Source organism: Anser cygnoides, chromosome 1 (genome assembly GCF_040182565.1).
Source record: "Anser cygnoides isolate HZ-2024a breed goose chromosome 1, Taihu_goose_T2T_genome, whole genome shotgun sequence".
Classification (NCBI taxonomy): domain Eukaryota; kingdom Metazoa; phylum Chordata; class Aves; order Anseriformes; family Anatidae; genus Anser; species Anser cygnoides.
The window spans coordinates 155,463,447-155,469,233 of record NC_089873.1 but is presented as its reverse complement, the minus strand read 5'-3'; positions in this window follow the sequence as shown (position 1 = coordinate 155,469,233).

Here is a 5,787-nt window from a genome sequence, read left to right as displayed (position 1 = left end):
TTCAGTGGGTCATTACCTATTATAAATTCATAAAAATCTGTAAATACAATTATATTGAAGAGGGATGCGTAAAGATTGCATAGAGTATTTTATGGCATTTTCTGCAGTTTTATGTGTATTGACACACCTTTAGGTCTGCAAGACATGTTATTTGTGTTACATGGCTATAACGCTACAATGTGATTGTGGCACGTGAGAACGAAATTATACACACACATGGCCAAAAACCTCTACAGCATTATTTCAGTCCTTAACCCAGGTACTTAACCCAGTCCAGAGACTGCTGTGGAATTGTCAATATGTTGAGAAGATCTTAATGCATGAGTCAGCATCCTCTGCTGGTCATGCTTTCAAGAGATCTTGATGATGCATATTCTATATGGCAACTATTGCCGATTGTACTTGATGTAGGTTAAAAAAAATAAAAGCAAATTACTATTTTTGCCTTATATTAAGAGACTAAAGTCAATTTCAGGTGACTATCATTAAACCTATATTTGCTTTTTTTGAAAATGGAATATTTTATTCATACTTTGTTCAGTAATTTAGATTCAAAACACAATTTGGCTTTTGGCATTTTTTCACAAGCCTGATAAAATTTTATTTAAAATTAATCATCATGTATCACTTGTCATTCATAAGGTTGCTTTCTTCATCCTTACTGGTTTGCTTTTCTAAAAGACCTTAACCTAATGATGGTTGAATACTAAACCCAATAAAAATATCTTTGGTTAAGGTAACTTGTCATTATTAACCTCCTAGAAGTTGGCATGTAAGTACTTCAGGTAATGTTTCCTCAATTGTTGTGCTCCACAACCCCTCCTGGATGAACCACACTTCTCTCATGTTCTGCCTGTCCCCATCCCCAGCTGTGTTCAGATCTTATGGACATGATTCAGAATTGTTTTCATGCCCCTCCCTCCCTACATACACTCATTGTGTAATGCTGATTTCAGATAAATCTTCCATGTTTTATATTCAAAACAAGAAAGGGTTGAGTGGTTGTTCTTTAATGCAGTGAGCTGTAGTGTGGCTTGATTTAAAATTTTCGAAAGTATATAATTGAATAACCTTAGTATCCTTGTTTTTGTCATTACCTACTGTGTGGATATCCATTGCTCAAAATCATCAGTAGTTGCACAAATGCTAACATCTAGTTTGAGAAACATGAATCAGTTGTCTGTTATTGAAATATAAATGCAATAGGTGCTCAAGAATTTCAGTGTGGTGTTAAGAAAACAGGTTTTTGAGACTTCCAACTGCTGTTTAAGAGTCAGATTGCTAGAAGTAAGATGTAGCCATTCTGGTACATATATGGGTTTGAAACAGGTATATTTCCCTTTGTTTCCCTCAAAACTAGTTTGACAAATCATGGCAGATTCTTAAGTATCTAATTTCTACCTTTAAGTGGACTGTGGTGTTTCATTATCTTCTGGAATGTTATCTTCTGGAATGCAAACCTACTGCAAACAAGTTTTTCCAAGCAGCCCTGCATTTTCGTAATTGTAGCTGGTGTGGAATTTGGAATGGTTGAGTTTCAGTGTGCAGTAGTTGAGAAGGTCCAGAAAGATTTAACAGAAGGGCTTTTCTGAAGTTGTCACCTCTCTTGGAATCCATCTATGCCTCAGATTGTTAGAAGTTCTTGTAGTATTTTGGCTTCTGGTGCATGTTAGGGCAACAATATATTCTGCTGTGTACTATATCTGTACCTTACGTCTGTTGGGAGGCCTGGGCTTGTCTAAACATTGAAAAATACCAGCCTCTTCCAAAACATTTCTGTATTATCCAACACTTTCTGAAAATGCATTCATGGCACAGATATCTAAGAAAACGTGAATGAATAAGAAGATGAGGAGGTAGGAGCAAGGTGCTGAGCAGCATGAAGACAGAGCAAATTTAGACAAAGAATAATGCTTCAGATCAGTGTCAATTTTTTGGTGGTTGGTAAATTATTCAAAAGCTGGTTCTTCGGAGTTTGAACCAACTGGTCATCATTGCCAAATTCAGTCCTAAAGTAATCGTCCACGTCTGGTTTTGAAATGGGCTAATCACAACTACTGGTTGAGTGTGAGCTAGTCATGGGCAATGTGCTAGCAGGCTTTGTACCGTGTTCAGGTAGAAGACAGTGAGGGGGAAAGGCTGTGGCCACTCCTGCTGTCTCCTGTTTTCTTCTTCCTTTCTCCCATTTTGCAGCTTTGCCCAGGGTAGCTGTGAACCAGGCTTCCCCGTGTTTCATCCCGCTGTCTCGCATGAAAGCAAAGAGCAGTGATTACCCTAACTAGCTCTTGCAAATAGCACCGTGTTTTTGTGTTTGCACGCGCAGCTGCCCAGAACGTGTGACGCAGATGTAGCGACTAGCACGGAGAGGAGGCACGTAGGCAGCATCGTGGGAGCTGTAGGTGCATTTCCATGTTTCTGTGATGCCACTTACTGTCCCTTTGGGACTTGGGAAGAGCGATGGTTTCGCACAGATGTCCGTTAATATTTGTGGATGGAGGAGAAAGCCTAGCCTATGTGGGATTAGAGGCAGATGAGCTGTCTGGTTGTTGGACATCGAGGTGGAAGGGAGGCCCTGGAGTTTCTCTGTTTGCTTGAAAAATGCTTTAAGTGGGTACTTTAGTCTTGTCGTAGGTGGTTCCCACATTTCCTTCAGGAAAAGTGAGTGTTGGAGAGAAGCGAGGAGAAGGCAGAATAGGATGAAATTCAGGCAGGTATCTGAGGCTCAGAATTATGATCATCTGAATAACATGTTAGAAGGGACAGGAGACACAAATCGGGTTCTCTCTGTCAGAACTGATGTGATACAAAGCAAATGTGGATGAGAAACACCATATTACTAACATTAAAGGGCAAAAATGGCAACCCCTAAATTAAGAAAAATGGGCTGGACAACATCTGTACTTCAGGTAAGGCCGGGGAGGAGTGAGGATGGGAGGACTTTGAAAAGGAGTGGTGGGGATTTAGAGGATGTGGCTTTGGTCAGTAGTTTGAAATTGTGGCCAAGTACTTCTGCAGAGCTTTGTGGGGTTGCTGGGGAGGGGTTGCTGTAACCAATCCTGGCTACACCAAAAGTGCACAATAAATAAAAATGGGTTGCTCAGTGAATTGTTATTACTCATTAAATTGTTGTTAGCTGATAGAGATCTTGACTTTTACAGGTAAGGAGTAAGTTGTGTGTAATCCTACAATAAAAGTCTGGTAAATTCTACAAGCTGGTAGAAATTCTGTATTTGATAAATATTGTCCTGAGCTTTTTTTATAATTTGTAATTGAATATTGCAGTGATGTTGGGTTTAGTTTTTCTGCTGCAGCTACCTCAACTGTCATATTGTATGAGCTAGAACTTTGATAAGCGTAGCTGGTGTGGGACGCATGCAACCATGACTTTATGGAGTTGTACCCGGTCCTCTTTCTGTGCCTTACCAGTTCGGGCAACAGCTTCATTCCTGGGGACAGCTCTATCCTCTTCATAACTTTTCTTAATGTTTCTCAAGTGATCTGTTCATCCAAGTTAGTACTTCCTGAAATCTCTGCTTGTCCCCTTGGGTTAATTATTAGTCATCGTTAGAGAATGATGCGTATTCTCAAGTTGAGCAATTTCATCTCTGCTTTTACATCCTTTTCCTCCTTTCAGTTACTGCTCCTCCAAAAGTAGCTTTTGTTTTTATTTCCAACCCTTGTTCTTGGAGCACATCACAACTGAGTATTTTCCCACAGGACAGATTACTTGTGCAGAAGCGTTCTAGTCTTCACCCCAGTAGTTTCCTAAAATTCACCTCCAATTTCACCTTTATTCTCAGTGTCTGGCTGTTTCTCCTTATACCGGATGGTTAACAGCAATCTGCTCGTTTACGTAGCTACATAAAGCTGACTCCTGAAATGCTTCTCCAGTTACCTTGTACATTGTCTTCGGGTACGTGTGTGTACACGGGTGCACGACACTTCAGTTTTCAGGCACTTACAGCATAAATTGCAGGGTCTACAGGAAAACTTAATTTATCAGTTGATTATCGCATAGCTGCCACCACGGGTTTTCTTTCCTTTTATCTGAAACATCTGGAGCTCGCTGTTGGTGAGATGGGAGTAGTTAACTGCTTGTAAATCAAACGTGCCAGAAGATTGCAAACGCCACCTGTCGTGTTTGGATGACAGCACATTCCTGCAGCCTCACGGGATTCCTGCGCTTCCCATGAAAACGCAGCTTAAGCTCCCTTCCCTCGGAGGTATTTTAGCATCACCTGCTGGCCACCGCACGTATAAACTCTCCGAGCGTAGGAGCAGAGTTAAGGGGATGGTAAGATTTTTTCCACAGCACACTATTGGAGGGGCGGGGAGGGCTTGTCCTTGCTGCAATATATTTAATTATGCATGCTAATTCCAAGTTTCTGGATGATCGAGGATAAAGAAAAATAATCTTAATCATTCAAATAAGTTATCCGTGAAGATGTCTCACATACCTACTGTGGGCATATTTCTGGAAAGAATCCCTCAGAATGAATTGTTTCAGACACACAGCCTTTCTTTGTGAGGATTAGGCCTCCCACCCAGATACCTTTGATACCTTCAAGCAGTTGTTTCTAAGCCCACTAAAAAGGGGATGCCTCGGAGGGGGCCTTGCACAGGTGTCCTGACAGGCTTACCTGCTGTGAGGCCGGTTGGTTGCTGTTTCCTGGCTTCATGCTTTCAATAGTGTCAAGTCATCACTTTTGAACAGTTCAGCACGAGTATAGTTGTGCTACTGCTGGCCAAAGGTTTACTCTGTCTTGCTTTCTTTTTTTCCGCTTTCTCTGATCATATAGGATCAGGTCAGGATGATTTAATTTTCTCTTAACTTTGGAAAAATAATTGCTAGAGAAAACATTTTCTCTATTTTTCCCATCTTTCAATGACTATCTTTTGATTCGTTCGAAATTAACTATGGAACTGAGGTACTTGCAACCACAGAGCAACCTGGCTCAGCAAGACCGGAGGGAAGAAGCGGACGCGGTGACCTCCCAAGGCACTTGCACTGCCCAGCCCCTGCCTACCCCTGCTGTAGCCGAAGCGGCAGAGCGAGAGGGAAGCTCGCCCATCACTGGCGTGCTATGAGGTGGGACACCCTCCGCTCCTGCCTGTTGTGCCCAAAAGGTCAGACCTCTTTTCTACATTTTTTCCATTTTTTTTTTCTGCAGGATCTCACAAGGAGTCCTGAAGGCTCCTCCCCTGGAAGCCGCTTGTCTCTGCTCGCTGCAGCAAGGCTAGCGAGACAGCAGAGAAGAAATGGATGCTTTCTGTCACCCTTTTCCTGCTGTCCCCAGGCTGCAGTGACAGCAGCGGGGCTAAATTACACAGTCACGCGTGCTCTCCTGCTGCATGATGTCAGATCAGCGCAGTGCCGAGGCAGGTGGAGCGCAAGGCAAAGGGAAGCAGCAGGGGGCCTTAAATTGACTGCTTATCCCGGGAGGCTGGGTGATGGCAGTAGCTCTGGACAAAAACTGCAGAGAGGAAGAAAGGGGTTTCCTTCCCTTCAAGAGGGGCAATGTCCAAACCCGGGGGGCAAAGCCCAAACAAAGAATTGCTCGATGTTACCAGGACAATGCTGCTTTATCAAAACCAAGTGTTTTTCTGTCGGACTGCTACCAGTTTCAAGCAGGGATATTTTTTGGTGGTGGAGTCTTCTTACATCCAGAACTGAATTTCTGAAGAGAGCAAGATGAACAGACAAATTTAGGGAGATTAGGAAAGTGAGCCTAAATCCCCAGAGAATTTCTTGACCACTGGATTATTTTGGGGTTAATGGGTCTCTCT